The following is a 16085-nucleotide window of genomic DNA, read 5'->3' as shown; positions in this document are numbered from 1 at the left end:
CATGTAATTATGTCATACCCACCCCTTGAGCGTGGATAAAACCTAGCTGAAAGAGTATACAGCAAAAGTGTTGGGTGGAGGTGTGGGGGAAGTTATATCCTTGATTACTTTCTGTTATATAAGACACCATCCTAGGCAACTGAAAAGAGAGAATTTCCTGCTGACCTCGAAGAAGCAAACAGCCAAGTTATGGAAGAACAATATATGGCAAGGACCTGAGAATAGCCTGTAGGAGCTGAGAGTAGCCCCAGTCAACAGGTAGCAAGAAAATGAGGACCTTAGTCATACAGCCACAAGGAAATGAATTCCACCAACAATCTGAAGGAGCTTGGAAAGAGATCTTTACCTAGTCGAGCCTCCAGATGAGGCTGGAGCCACCTGACAGCTTAATATCATTCCTTTGAGACCCTCAGCAGAAAACCCAAGATGAAGCCATGATGCCCAACCCACTAAGAGACAATAAATTTGTATTGTTCTAAACCATTAAGTTTGTGGTTATTTGTTATGCAGGAAGACAAATGAAAATAGTGCAGGAAAACAGCCTAGACCCCTTTGCCTTCATACACATTTAAGGCTCTCTACAACTCAATTTTACTCACCTGCCCCTTCCCCTCAGCAGGCAACTCCCAGAACTCTCTGAACACAATTCGTCAGCCTTCGGTAATGATAATCCCCTTGAATGTGTCCCTCTCCATTACAAACCTTATTTTTCGAAGTGCAACTCAACAATCTCATCCTCTGTGAACTCTTCTCCAATTTGCAGGGTCCAAAACTGTTTTAAAAGCACTTTATTTCTACCTTCAATACAATTAGTTATAGGAGTATCATGTATAAGGAACAGCCAATTTCAAACTTTTTGCTCCAATTCTAGAATCAGAAATCTGGATATTGACCTCTCTCTCCCCCAATCATTTGTAAAGTTGCTAAAGGCAGGAATCTCTAGACCCCAACAATAATGCAGTGGTTCTAATGTGGGGTTCTCAACTAGAAGGCAATTTTGCTCACCAGGGGACATTTCGCAATGTCTAGAGATATTTTTGGCTGTCACACTGTTAGCATCTAGTGGATAAATGCCAGGGATGCTGCTAAACATCTTACAATGCACACAACAGCACCCATGACAAAGAATTATACCCCCCCAAAAAGTCACTATCAATGATGCCAAGGTTGAGAAACCCTGCTGTGATATGCTATATGCAGCCACTAAAACTGTGGTAATTTCCAACCCCCTTGGAACAGTTTCATTGATACTAAGCCTAAACCAAACAATCTATGCTCAAGTCTTCTCAGGTACTAAACAAGTTCAACTCCCAGTATCTGTTTACTGAAATTTTAACATACCCTAAGGAAAATCAAAGCCCAAATTACTACAACAAATACAAGTCATGTCCCATCAAGCTTGATCTGAAGCCTATCCACCCTGCTTCATCTGGCTTCTTCCTACTCTTTCTTCAAAAGCCAGCTCAAAACGGTCAATTCTTCTAGGAAACCTCCCCAATGAATCCCACAGATCAGGTTAGCTGCTCCCTTCTTTGTGGTCCCATTGCACTGCACTTTGTCACTACTTCCACCAAATAATTAATCCAGCACATTGTCTGTTAGTAGTAGGTACTATGTGTTTGTTGAATTTATTCATTGAACAAGTATTTATTGAAGCCTACCATGTGCCAGGCACTGTTCTAGATGCAAAGAGTACAGCAGAAAACAAAGCAGAAACTCCTGCCCTCATGGAGTTCACATTCTAATGGGGGAGACAGACAAAACAGAGAAGTAAATTATAACAGTAAATTAGAAGTGCTATGGAAAAAGACAGGACAGGGAAGAGAGATGGGCATGCCAGGTGGTGGGCCATGGCTGCAACTGCAAATAAAGTAGTCAAGGAATGCTTCACTAAGAACCTGACATTTGAGTTAACATTTGAAGGAGGTAAGAGAACAAGCCATGTAAACTTCTGAAGGGAAATGCATTCATTGCCAAGTGAGGGTAGTATGTCCAGAACTGTGGAAGAAGTAGCAAGGAGTCCAGCAAAGAATCAAGTAGTAGAGGATGAGGTCTGGAAGAGTGCAGCAAACATGGGCAGCCTTACAGGCCATTCTAAGGACTCTTCTTTTACTTTGATTAAAGTGGAGAACCACCAGAGGATTGTGATATGATGTAACATTTAAAAAGGATCTCTCTGGCTATGTTAAAGTTTGAAAGAATGAATAAATGAATGAATGAACAAACTAATCACAATGATTTATTTTAAAAATAATTATTTATATTTTGGTTTTCTCTTCTAAACTCTAAGCTCCTTAAGGACACTGTCTTATTCATCACTGTGCTGCCAGATTCTAGTAGAATGTGGCTGGCATCCAATAAGAGCTCAGCGTGGAATGAAGAGATGAACAAATGGATCTTTCTTGTTCCCAAAGGGTTGTGCCATGATTTTCCCCCAAAAAGGCCCCTTATCCATGGTGCCGGTTCAGTAGACAAGTATCCCACTACAGTCTAAGATTTATTTTCCTTTTACTGTTTCCTTGATGTTTGCAGTTTGCTTAAATAGAAGAATTGAAGAGAGTTGTTTCCACTTACCTGGCTCTCAGGCTAACCACATCAATTAACAGAAGCAACACAGTTTACTCCAAGCACCACTCAGGATACCTGAATTCCAATTCCTTAATTACCAGGGATCTAATTACATGGCCTTGGACAAGTCACTTCGTTAAGCCCCTTTAAACCTGTTTTACATATTGGTCCATTTCTGCATCTGTTACATGGGGAGTTTGAACTATAAGAGGTACCTTTCAGCTCTCACTCTATTCCAAGCACATGTGAGAAGGAGGAGGTATGGTTAGGAGTGTACCCTAGAGTCCAACTAAAAAGTTTTGTGTTTTTGCTTCAAAGGAAAAAAGAATTCCATTGCAAGTTCTACTTATATCACTGTGCCATGGTTCAGACTCTAAGAATAGAAGTACAAGGAATTCCTTTTTTGACAAAGATTTTAATAGTATCAACATTTTGGCAGCAAACCCACTACAAAACTGAGTGGGTTGAATGGGCTTGACTGAGTTGAATGGGCATTATCGCCACCTGGTTTTTTTTTTTTTTAATGCTATCATGTATAAAAAAATGGTTCTTAGAACTCTGAGTAAACATATCTGGAATTCCAGGTTATTGTCTCTAGCCTGCCTCAGGACTAACAATGGGATGACTTCAAGTGAGTCAGGTGTCCCTGACTCTGTTTCCTCAGCAGGGAAATATCCATAATCTATGTCCTCTCCACTTCAATGGGATACTTAGAAAAAGAATATTTATAAGCTCATTCAACTTCTAATGAATGAAGGACAGCAATGAGATCATCTAAACTAGCAGATAATCCCCAAACTATTTTTATGTGATTCTGAAAGGTGCTTTGTACTTTCATTTGAATGGAGCTTTCATAACCTCAATAAATGATAATTGTTATTATTGTTATTAACAAAACTACACTAACTGCCAGTTATTTTGTTTACAATCTTCTAGTCTTTTTTTTTTTTCTTTATAAACCATCACCACATGGATCAAAATGAGGACAGGGCAGCAGGGTTGGCTTCATTCTGCCTATAATGTTATACAGTCAGGGTAGAAGTGTTTCACAAAATACGACTTAAGAATAATCAATTCTCTGGATTCCAGAAGGTTGCTTATTTATTTAGCAAGCACTCACAACATCACTTATAAAATTGTGAGGTAGATTCTATTATTATTTATGTTTTACAAATCAGTAAACTGAGGCACAGACTTACCCAAGGTCACAAAATTAGTAAAAGGTGGAGCCAGGATAAACTATGCAATCTGGCTCCAGAATTCCTGCTCCACACAATTACTCCATGCTGCCTTAAATTTCCAATGTAAGTCCATTTCATCACACTCCTCTTAATTCTCTTCTCTCACTAATCTAGATGTGGGTATAAGCAGACTTCCCTGTTCATTCAGCAAACAGGAATACCTCCTCCAGGTTGGCAGTCAGAAGTATAAAGTAGTAAGTCTTATTCCCTATCCCTAAGAGGTAAGCAAGGGAATCAAGAAAAGGAGATAAATACATAAACGGTCACAATAAAGAGTTCACTCATATGTGGAATTTAAGAAACAAAAGAGATGAACATAGAGGAAGAGAAGGAAAAATAAAGTAAGACGAAAACAGAGAGGGAGGCAAGTCGTAAGAGACTCTTAACTATAGGGAAGAAACTGAGGGTTGCTGGAGGGGAGGTGGATGAGGGGATGGGGTAACTGGGTGATGGGCATTAAGGAAGGCACCTGATGTAATGATCACCGAATGTTGTAAGGCAACTGATGAATCACTGAATTCTACCTCTGACACTAATAATACAGTATATGTTAATTAAATTGAATTTAAATAAAAAAATTTTTAAAAATTAAAGAGTGAGAACGATGCTAGAGGATTCTATAACAAAGTATTACGGAAACACAAAGGAAAAATATCTAAATAAAACTAGATATTCAGACAAGGCTTCAAGAGATGAACGACTAAGATCAAGATAATGGAGAATGATCATTCCAACTCAGTCATCTTAAGAATGGGGAGGGGGCTGGCGATTAAATAATCTATAATGCTGCCTCCTTGATCAAAAATGTTTAAAATAAAATTTGCTCCAGATCTATCCTATGGACTACAGATTAACATCAGGCCATGCATGGGTTATTACAGAAGCAGGAAGATATAACTAACTTTTGAGGTGGGGGAAGCACAGAGAATTGGGTAGGCTGACAAAAGGTAGGTAGGAGAGACAAAGAGCAAGCAATCAAGCATCAGATTGCCCGGGTTCAAATCTGAACTCAGCTACTCACTCACTGTGGGACCTAGGCAAAGTAACAATTTCAGTGCCTCTGTTTCCACATCTGTAAACAGGAATAATTTTGGTGCCCATCTCATAGGACTGTTGGGAGGATTTAATGAATTCACATGTTATGTGCAGAGAACAGTGTCTGGCCCATGGTAAACATATACAAACGTCTACTATTATTATTGTAGTTATTCCTTGTTCTATGATGAATCTTCAAAGATAAGAAGTTGGATGGCTGGAAGAAGGATCAAAGCGACAAACTCATCTCTTCCAAGTAGAAGAGACAACATGAGAAAAGGCATTAAAACAAGAAACAGCAGAATGTGTATTTAGTAACTAAAACTACAGAGTTCAAAGTTGCTGATTAGATGAACATTTCAGAGAGACTGTTCTGGCAGGTGCACAGATTAATCTGATAGACAAGACATAAGATTAGTTATGAGGCTGTGACTACAGCTCAGGGAAAGATGATGAAATCTGACGTAAGGCAGTGAAAGATAGGTCTAAAAATTTAAGAAAAAGATAAGAAATATATAGAAAATAAAATTGCTAGAACTGAGCGACTGGATATGGGGAGTTAAGGAGAAGAGGAGACTCCATGGCCTGCATGATAGTGCCAACAAACGAGACTGTAAACTCAAAAGTAGGACCAGCTTAAGAGGTGGAGGGAAAATGAGGAATGATGTTTCAAACACAGTGAACTTGAGATATCTATGGAGTACCCAAATAGAGATTCATCATGATGTAAACCTGACAGCCCAGGAATGAGGTCTGAATGAATTTGGGAGACTACAACATATAAGTGACACACAAAGGATATGCAAATCTGAAGCCTAGGAAAAAGCAAATTTGGAAGACATCAACATATAAATGACAGATGAAGCCACAGATGTGAATGAACTTATCCCGGGAAAATATGTAAGGAAAGAGCAGTAACTTAGGAACAAAATCCAAGGAATAGCAAGAGTTAAAGGATGGGGCAAGAAAAAGAAATCCTGGAAGCTGTGAAAAACAAGTCAATCTTTGCCTAGATTCTAAAGTTAGAATCCATGCTGTGGAAATTCACAAATTCCTAGGCAGTTAGTTTCTTCACTGGCTTTTCCCTCTCCCCCATTACCTAGTAAGAAGCTCCAAACACTGGACTGCGAAGTCCTTCAGAGGAAAAGACCAAAAGCCTTATTTGGCTTCCTGTCACTAATACCCAATATAAGCCCTGGTACATATATGCTTGAAGAATAAACCTGGTGGAACAAGAAAAATGGAATATTTCCCATTTATCAAGGGGCTCATGGAAGTCTTAGAACCTAAGGTTGCGTCCACCCCAGACCAGAGCAACAGAGTCTGAAGAGAGCAGAAGCAAAAAGGGGGCAGACCTTATACTCTGCTGGTGAGAATGTAAAATGGTTGGCAGTTCTTCAAAATGTTAAGCAGAGTTGCCATATGACCCTGTAATCCATTTTAAAGAACAGAAAACATATGTTCACACAAAAACTTGCACAGGAATGTTCACAGCAGTATTATTCACAATAGCCAAAGAGTAGGAAAAAAACATATCTCCCTCAACTCATGAATGGATAAGCAAAATGTGGTCTCTCCATTCAATGGAATATTACTCAGCAATAAAAAGGAATGAAGTACTGACACATGCTACAACATATTTGAACCTTGAAAATATTATGCTAAATAAAAGAAGCCAAACACAAAAGGCCACATAATGTATGACTCCATTTATATGAAAGGTTCACTGAAAGTAGATTAATGGTTGCCAGGGGCTGTGGGAAGGAGGAATGAGGAGTGACTACTTATGGGTATGGGGTTTCCTTTTGGGTGATAAAAATGTTCTCGAATTATATAGTGATGATGGTTATATAACTTTGTGAAAATTAAACTGTATACTTTAAAGGGGAGAATTTCATGGCATTAAGAATTATATCCCAATTTTTAAAATGGGTGTGGGGGAGCAGAAACACAGGAAGGCTAGAATCCATGCTGCATCCTAGATTTCTTCTACTTCAGGCTATTCGAACATAATGATACCAACAAATCACTTAACTGAACAGTGGTGGCAACTGTAACCATGAAATTGTGTTTTTTTTGGTAACCATGAAATTTTTTAAACACGTTGCAATATATGTTGATTATATCAAAGAGAGATGAAATTCCTCACGCAAAAATGGGAGCTTCCAAGTCTTTTCCTCAGGAAAAGGAGAACTTTCATATATGTTAGTGAACTTGTGTGGAGGTAGCTAATCGACATTTCTAGTTGAGGAAGATTAAATCTTAGTACCAGAAATCCCAACAGAATCTTGGGACTTTGCTGAAACACTCAAGTGCTGGAGCAGCTTCTCCTACCAAAGCACCAGACACTTTAATCCACACTAGAGCTGGGCAGAAGAAGCCACAGAGTTAACAACACAATACCTCTGTCAGCAACTGGTCCTTAGGGAGTACTTCTCTTCGCTTTGGAATAAACAAACAGAAGGGGATAACACCAGAAAGGCAACATGGCATGGTAGAAAACACAAGGCTCTGCAGAGCTATGGTGTGCTCCCAATTCCACCACCCAGTAACCCAGCAACAGAAAGCCGGGAAAAATCTCAGTTTCTCTGGACTTCAGTAAGATATTATTGCATACCCCACAAGGCTGCTGTCACAATGCAGGAACCAAAAGCGACTCAAATATGAATACTCTTCCCAACTCACCTGAAAGAAAACTAGTTGGTCGTACTGCACATGTTTTGGTCATATTGGAAAAGAAGTCTCATGACTTCTTCTTTCTGATGTACTAAAGTACATTCTTACACTCAAAATTATAAAACAATTACAATGTCCAAATTAGAATCCTTGACTCCTTTCTTTCTGTGAAACCTACAGCCATTTAGTTAATACTATGCATCCTCTTCTTGCTTTAGATTTCATTCACTTTTCTTTATCTCCATAACCTATTCAAGCCACCATCTCTCACCTAACTTGTTTCCTTTTTTTTTTTTTTAAGATTTTATTTATTTATTCAAGAGAGACAGAGGGGGAGAGAGAGAGAGAGAAGCAGAGGGAGAAGCAGGATCCCAAGGAGCAGGGAGCCCAATGCAGGACTCGATCCCAGGACCCTGGGATCATGACCTGAGCCGAAGGCAGACGCTTAACCATCTGAGCCACCCAGGTGCCCTCACCTAACTTGTTTCCTAACTTGTCTTAAAATCCTATGGTGACCTCCCAAACTCTTTAATAAAACTGAACCTTGCCTACATCTGCAGCTCCATCTTCTACTTACCCCTTTACTTCTTTTTACTCCAGCCAAACTCAGGTTTCAGTTTTTTTTCAAGCTTTTGAACGTGTACTCCTTCTGTCTAGGACAGTTTTCTCCATCCTTCCACTGGCTCAGTTTGCTCTTTCACCCTTCAGATCCCAATTCAGACTTCACCTGCACCAGGAAGGTCTGACCTTATCAAGTCCAGAGTAGGTACTCCTCCATACTCACCTTCACTCCCATTACTAAACATTTCTCAAACTAGTCTGTACTAGACTGCAAGTCCCACAATAGCAGTGTCGGTGTATGGAGTCTTCATTGCTCAATTCCCAGACATATGCCTAGTGCCTCACGTATAGTCAGCAGATATTGACCAATACATGAAGGATTACAATTAAGCAAAATCTTGACTAAAAGATTTCACATGTTATTTTCTTCATATACAAATATTTTAAAATATTTTTTTCATTGTGAAGAATATTACAGATATAAACAAACGCAATTCTTCCTAACAACTGCACAGAAAAAGGACTTAAGTACACATGCACTTTCTACAACAACGGCTCTCATTGTGATTATATCAAAAGGAGCTAAACTACTACCACAGTGGGAATGGCGCTCCTAACACTGTGCTCCTCAAACTGTGAATCTCCGTAACTGGAAAGATCAGAAAAGGTACATATAAGGCAAATTACAAGCATTATAGTCAAAGCATGCACTAGAGTGAAAATACATGAAAATCATTATTTTGCTGGCCCCTACCCTGCTCCCACAAAAAAAGGTTAGAAACACTTGACAGATAAGCCGCTTACTCCACATAGTTCACTGAGTGAAGGTTACTCTGAAATACTTCAAATTCCAGAAACACTCAGGACTGCAAAGGCCCTGAGAAGAGAACGTTCCAAGCACAGACTAATGGACAGAAGAAACAAATGAAATAAACCCTGATGCATGATGACTATCTAAGGAAGTCTAAACTGAAGACTGAATATATTTGTTCCAAAGTCATTAACCAAGCTTCAGTTTCTGAAACATGTTCAAAATACTTAACATATTTTATAAGTCTCCAGTGTAAATGATAGACATTTGTTATTCAAGATAACTAAATAATTGCCTTCGCCTAGTTTAGGGTAAATAAATCTCTATCACATTTCAGACTTAGTTTTAGATTTTGGATTTTTTTTTATACCAACAATTTTATTTCTTGTTATGTATTGTTGCCTATGCTAACGAGCATACAGATTTTACCAACTCAGAATTTTTATTATCGTTTTCGGGATGTGACCACCCTTCTAATTCTGTTCACATTTTAACTCAGCAACTTTTAATCCAGTGATCAAAGCATCATTAGCTTATAAACAAACTGTTTCTCAGGTAAACCGAATTGCCCCACATCAGGAACTTAAGCAAATAAATAAGTACAAAAAAGGCAGAGATTATAAATTAGGGCAGACAAATCTGTATCTAGCCCCACACCGGTAAAGAGCATTCTATCAATATAGTGAAATGCTAATCTCCTAATTAACAACCTAATTAGGTAATTATGGCTTTGCAGAGGGATGCCGAAATGAAATATGACAACATGGTCACCTCTTTATATGGCACCTGTGGGCTTTTTCAGCTGTCATTGCATAGAGTGCAATATCAATTTGAACAGATGACAAAGTGCTGTCATTTTTCATTCTGATAATATACAGAATGCTTTGGACAGAAGCAGTTTACAAAAAGAAACATCTTGCCTGGTATTTTCCCAATTTAAATATGCTCAAATACATCGTTAAAATTTCTGCATGTTTTTTATATTGTATATAAGAGAATTACCATTTACAACAACAACCATGACAACCACCACCCTAACTGGCCATCCTGCTGGTATGTACATGCTGAAACGACTGCAATTTCAATTATGAAATACATGACAATGAGAAAAGCACTGTTAATACTGTTACCATAAAAATTAAAACCCAAACTTTGACCTTTTTCTTAGAAAAAGTGAGAAAGTCACACTTATAATTTCCCATACCAAAAAAGCACTTCCCCGTATATAAGCATTCAATTCACATAAAAGCTCCATATAACAATGTCCAACCTCACAGAGATAGGAGTGTACTCTGAAAGATAGCTGTCACAAGGCTACCAACAGTCCCATCAGCCACTAAAGAGGACACTGGTACCACCAACACAAATACAACTCTTCTTCCATGATATTGTCTTAAATAGGATTTTGGGGGAGGAGAGAAAGGCTAGCCTGGGAACCTCAACATCATTTATGTCAACACACATGAAACCATATTCTTTAAGATTTTATTTGAGAGAGAGAGAGAGAGAGAGAGAGAGAGAGAGCAGGAGTAGGGGGGAGGGGCAGAGGGAGAAGCAGACTCCCTGCTGAGCAGGAAGCCCCGATGTGGGGTTTGATCCCAGGACCCTGGGATCATGACCTGAGCCGAAGGCAGATGCTTAACTGACTGAGCCACCCAGGTGCCCCGAAACCATATGCTAAATGTAAACTGAGGTTAAAACTAACTTTGAGGGACACCTGGGTGGCTCAGTTGGTTGAGTGGCTGCCTTTGGCTCAGTCATGATCCCAGGGTCCTGGGATTGAGCCCCATGTCGGGCTCCCTGCTTAGTGGGGAGTCTGTTTGTCCCTCTCCCTCTCCCTCTTCCCTGGCTCGTGCTCTCTCTTTCACTCACTCTCTCTCTTTCAAATAAATAAATAAATAAAATCTTTAAAAAAAAAGACTTGAAAATAACAACCCATTTATTACTTCAGATCACCTGCATTAGTGAAAAGTTTTTGATCAAAATGATTTTCACCAGCTCTACTCATGTTTCTTAATACTAAGCTTAAACTAAAATGATTTTATCAAAAAATAATTTATATTTATCAGAGAATACTTCGGAAAACAGAGAAAAGTATAAAGACATAATCTCGCCATCTATTTCTTCTTTTCCTTTGCATATATGTTTGATATAATTAAGATTGTACTTTATATAGTTTTATATCTCTTCACTGTATATTACATGATGAACAAATTAATGTCACTAAAATTCTTCTAAAAATCTAAGATGACTGGGTGCCTGGGTGGCTCAGATGGTTAAGCGTCTGTCTTCGGCTCAGGTCATGATCCTAGAGTCCTGGGATCAAGTCCCACATCGGGCTCCCTGCTCCTTGGGGGCCTGCTTCTCCCTCTGCCTCTCTCTCTCTCTGTGTCTCTCATGAATAAATAAAATCTTTAAAAAAATAAAAAATAAAAAAAAATAAAAATCTAAGATGACTGCACAATACTTCCATTCAATGGCCTTTCCATAATTTCTCTTTGTTAACTACTAAAGTTGTTTCTAATTTTTGCTGATCTAAGTACTGCTGCAGTGAACATCTTGCAACATAATTATTTTCCCACATATCTGATTATTTTTTACCAAAAATTTTTACAAAACATATAAACATAGGCAGGAAAAAGAGAGGAGAACCATAAAACAGACTCTTAACTACAGAGAACAGAGGGTTGCTGGAAGGGAGGTGGGCAGGGGGAAGGGCTAAATGGGTGATGGGGATTAAGGAGGGCACTTGGTGAGCCCTGGGTGTCATAAGTGATGAATCACTAAATTCTACACCTGAAACTAACATTACACTGCATGCTAACTGGAATTTAAATAAAAACTTGAAAAAAAATTCTAAAAATGGAATTACAAGCTCAAAAGGCTTGCATGACTTTATTTTTTAAGGCTTGGATAAATAATGCCAAGGTGCTCTCCAGAAAATTTTCACCAATTAATATTCCCACTAGCAATATATTTGTAACCAATCTCTGCTAGCCATAAGTATTATGATTAGAGTTTTATTAAATTTTTAAACTTCATATTATAAGATTATACCTGTAACCAAACGCTTACACAATATAATCAATAACAACTTTCTGCAGGCATTAAGTTTAAAGGAGTAAGAAGGGCCATAGTTGATGACTGTTCTGAAACAAGGGCCAGAAACCAAATCTAAAACAGCACGAATAGTGGCAAAAGCACTGTGTTCAGAGTCAAAAACAACAACAAAACCAAAGGTTTGAATCCAAGCTTGTCATTATCAGCTCTCTGCCTTCAATCACTTTACTTCTTAAGCTTCAGTTTCAGCATTTGTTAAGATGGAGACAAGGAGAGCATAATCTCTTGTTTTAACAACTTCAAAGGCCAGTAATGGGCACAACAAAAAAAGGTAATATAAGCAATTGGAAGTCTTTATTGTTATTTAACAGGTCAATTCATTTAACCTAAACAGATGACTTCATTCAACCCTACACCTAAAAAAGCATACTGAGATACCTCCTCAACAGTGCATGCTTGGTAGGCGCGCTACATCACAAAGCACAACTAGCAACAAACGAGATTCATCCCTTAATCCAGACATGAAAATGAGTCTCACTTCTTCACAACTACTCCACAGAGTCACTTCTCATCACATTATACTGTATCTGAATGTGTTATGCCCCTGCACGCTGGTACCTGCATCTCTCCAGAAGCATCATAGTACCAGGTACTCACATAAGTGGTTTCATTTCATCCTCCCAAGCACCAGATGAGACTGGCGGTGTTGGCCTCAGTTTGCAGACTGTCCAGCTCACACAGTTAATAACTGACAGAGCCAGCATTCCAATCCAGGTGGCTGGGACTCTAAAGCCCCACCTCACATCGCTTCAAGATTCAATCTCGGGTCTTCTTTGTTAGTCTCCTTTACATCAGCAACTAAAGTTCAGATTAAAAATTTACTGTTTTATTTTTTTAATTGCTATAAAAAGAAAATTATTCTTTCCAACAATTTTCTATCATTTTCTCTACTGAAAGAGTACTTATTTATAATACAGTACCTTAAGTCCACAGGGAACTAAAAAATGTTATTTTTTTGAAGTTTCACACATTCAGTTCATTTTGTCTGCATCAGTAAAAGCATATAATAAAAATATATCCAAATATATAAAAATACACTCAAGTATAAGATATGAATCTAACACTGCATATTTTAGGGGTAAATGTGACATAACAATTTATTTCACAAGCAATTACTATAATCTAATTCCAATAGTTACTCTAGTATCTTCTTGCTGTTTCTAGAATTTAAGTTTTGTTGTTTAAGTGGTTTCTCCCATTTTTCACACTTTCAATTACTTAAAACTGTTTTCTTCTTTGGGTCCAAATTTTGTTTCCTATATTAAATCTATTTCCTCTGTATACCTAGACTGCTGCCAACTAGAGATAATAAATTTTGAGTGACTGGTCAGGATTTATTTTCTTCATTTTTATATTCTATGCTATTTCCTTATACAATAGAGTATGAATGAAAACAAGTATCTAGAAGAATAATATTTCTTCAGTTCTCACCTTGTGGAAGCTGGGTATTAAAATAAAAATAGGGGCGCCCGGGTGGCTCAGTCGTTAAGCATCTGCCTTCGGCTCAGGTCATGATCCCAGGGTCCTGGGATCAGCCCGCATCAGGCTCCCCGCTCTGCGGGAGGCCTGCTTCTCCCTCTCCCACTCCCCCTGCTTGTGTTCCCTCTCTCGCTGTCCCTGTCAAAAAATAAATTAAAAATCTTTAAAAAATAAAATAAAATAAAATAAAATAAAATAAAATAAAATAAAATAAAATAAAATAAAATAAAAACAAATTAAACGCTTGGGCTTGGGAACTCCCTGACCATATTTCTCTCACTATGCTGGGCGTCTCTATGCCCCCTTTCAATCTTGTGTATAAAAAGTCAACAAACCACTATAAGCATTTGGGAAGCACGTGGCCTATCAAGGTCCTTTCCCAGAATGAGTGATGAACAAAGAACAGAGGGAAAAACTGAGCAGTGGCTCCCTACCTGCCATCATGAGAGAAGGAGCAGAATTTTAGATTTGAACCATTCTCCACTGGGGTCTGCCAGTAATCACTTGTGTGACTTTAAGAGTGTCAATTAGAATCAGGAAGCTTGGCATCCTGTAAAGACCTTAGCAGGACTTGAGTCGAGCTGCTCATTATCATCCCGATGGGAAAAAGATACAAGGATTTGTAAATGACTTGACCAAAATCAAAAGGCTATTAGTGGCATACTCTATTCAGAATTCAAGTCCCTCTCAATCTGGTGCACTTTCTACTAAACTGTCATTCACTGGGCACCAGTTTCTTCATCTCAAGAGGTTATGATTATCCTCCTTGTTCACTTCACGTACTGTAAAGAGGACCAAAAGACAAGAATCTGGTAGCATTTAAAGTGCTAAGAACACAAAAGTATTACAAGGTCGTCTCATCTAAACCCCATCCTCCCTGAAAATTAGCCTGATTATATAATAAAAGTATTCACCCTGCCACTTCCCCAAATATAATCAGTATCAGTTAATTACAATGCACTCTTACTCTGGCAATTTACCAGATTTCTGATCAATAACCATTACATGTATTAGACCTCCTGCTTTGAACAGTGGGTACCAAAATTTCAGCCATCAGGTAGATCAGAGTTCATAATCAGGCAGCCTGGACTGTACGTAGCCCACAGATGTGTTTTGGTCATACAATAATTTTTTAAATGTCAAATTTTAAAATTAAGTAATTAAAATCCAGATTTTCAGCATCTTTTGAATGCTCCCTCAAGAATATTATTCCCCCCCCCAAAAAAAGAATATTATCCCTCATCGGGATTAAAATAAAAAATTTTTAAAATAAATAAAAAACAAAAAGAATATCCTCCTTCAGAAGATCCAGGGACACCACACCCCTTCGTCACCCAGCAATAAGCAAGTGAAGCTGAGCAGCAACTGCTACCTTCAGACTAGTCATATGCCATCTAATCCACCAAGGTCTGGCCTACTCCTCATCATGGGCACTTGAGCTGGAGAACCCTGACGACATGCTCAGAAGAGAACTAATCAATATTTGTTTACTCTTTTTTGGCCTATTTTTTCTGGTGTTATCACTCACTGGCTATGTGAGTTGGGCAATATATTTAACCACCAAGTTTCAGGTTGCTCATGTGTTCAATGGGGGTAATACCACCTATCTCATAGAACCACAAAGACTGAAGGAAGCAAGATATACAAAAACATTTAACAATGACTAAAATATATGTGCTCAATTGTTTTAAATTTAGCACAAGCTGAAATGTGCTAACTTTTGAGTCAAAACTTCTCTAAAACCTCAAACTCACAGAAAACACAAGATCAGGGCACCTCCTCTGGGGAAAAAAAATGCAATGTGACAGAATTCCTAGGCATATAATTTGGTATCTATTGCTATGTCTTTAACAATAAGGCCTATACATCAGAGTAACAGATTTCCAGCAAATCCTCTTCCGCTGAAATATATATACAAATCCACTGAACTGCAAATTTCTAGTCTTCAGTTAAGAGTCAACAAACAAAACCACTCCCCACTCCACCAAAATATATATATTATTTTTACCATGACAGATGAGGCCATGAGCTTGAGCAGCAGCCACATTCACTCATTATCCCTGCTGTCTAGCATAGTGTCTAGCACACCGAAGCTACTATGAAGCTAAGGCTCAAGGGCCAGCATCTCTCTGAAGTCTCGTCAGAGGGTCCCCATCCACCCATCCATATCACAAAGAGTAAAGATACCAAAGTCTAGCAGACAATCTCTTCTACTCACAGCTCCAACAGCTGCATAAACTCAAGGAACTTATTTAACTTCTCTGCACTCTAGTTTCCTCATCTGTAGAAACAGGATGCTAACACCTTTCTGTACAGGAATGAGACAATGCATTTAACACAATGCCAGCACACAGGAAGTGCTCATTAACTACCATTATCAGGGTTCCCCCCTGCTCTACAGTACTCCGTGGGGATTGCTATCATAGTACCTACAGTACGTTACTACAGTTTACCTGCACATACTTACATCTCCCCCACTGGAATGTCAGCCACCTCAGGGTGGGCACTGGTTTTATTCCTTTTTGCATCCTAGGTTCTTAACATTTTCCCTGGCATTGCTGAATGAATCAGAGATCGTCAAAACATTTATTAAC

At 38.6% G+C, this 16085-nt stretch overlaps 1 protein-coding gene across 6 annotated transcripts in view; it reads right to left on the bottom strand.

Annotated features, from left to right (window-relative positions):
• Nucleotides 1-16085, bottom strand: part of MAPKAP1 (MAPK associated protein 1) — a 231990-nt gene that overhangs the window by 213334 nt on the left and 2571 nt on the right. The window contains exons 2-3 of one of the 6 annotated variants that reach the window (XM_073905740.1): nt 13444-13629; nt 12610-12810 (exon numbers count right to left, since the gene is read on the bottom strand). The exons of 4 other annotated variants lie outside the window; for them this stretch is intronic. The gene's annotated coding sequence lies outside the window, so the exon portion shown is untranslated. The remainder of the gene's footprint in view (nt 1-12609; nt 12811-13443; nt 13630-16085) is intronic. One more of the 6 variants, XM_025888050.2, reaches the window with a different exon arrangement.

This window comes from Callorhinus ursinus, unplaced genomic scaffold, assembly GCF_003265705.2.
Source record: "Callorhinus ursinus isolate GAN/ISIS: 27379988/994484 unplaced genomic scaffold, GSC_fseal_2.0 scaffold24, whole genome shotgun sequence".
In the NCBI taxonomy this organism is placed as follows: domain Eukaryota; kingdom Metazoa; phylum Chordata; class Mammalia; order Carnivora; family Otariidae; genus Callorhinus; species Callorhinus ursinus.
Note: the sequence above shows the minus strand (reverse complement) of the source record. Positions and strands in the feature narration are given on the sequence as shown.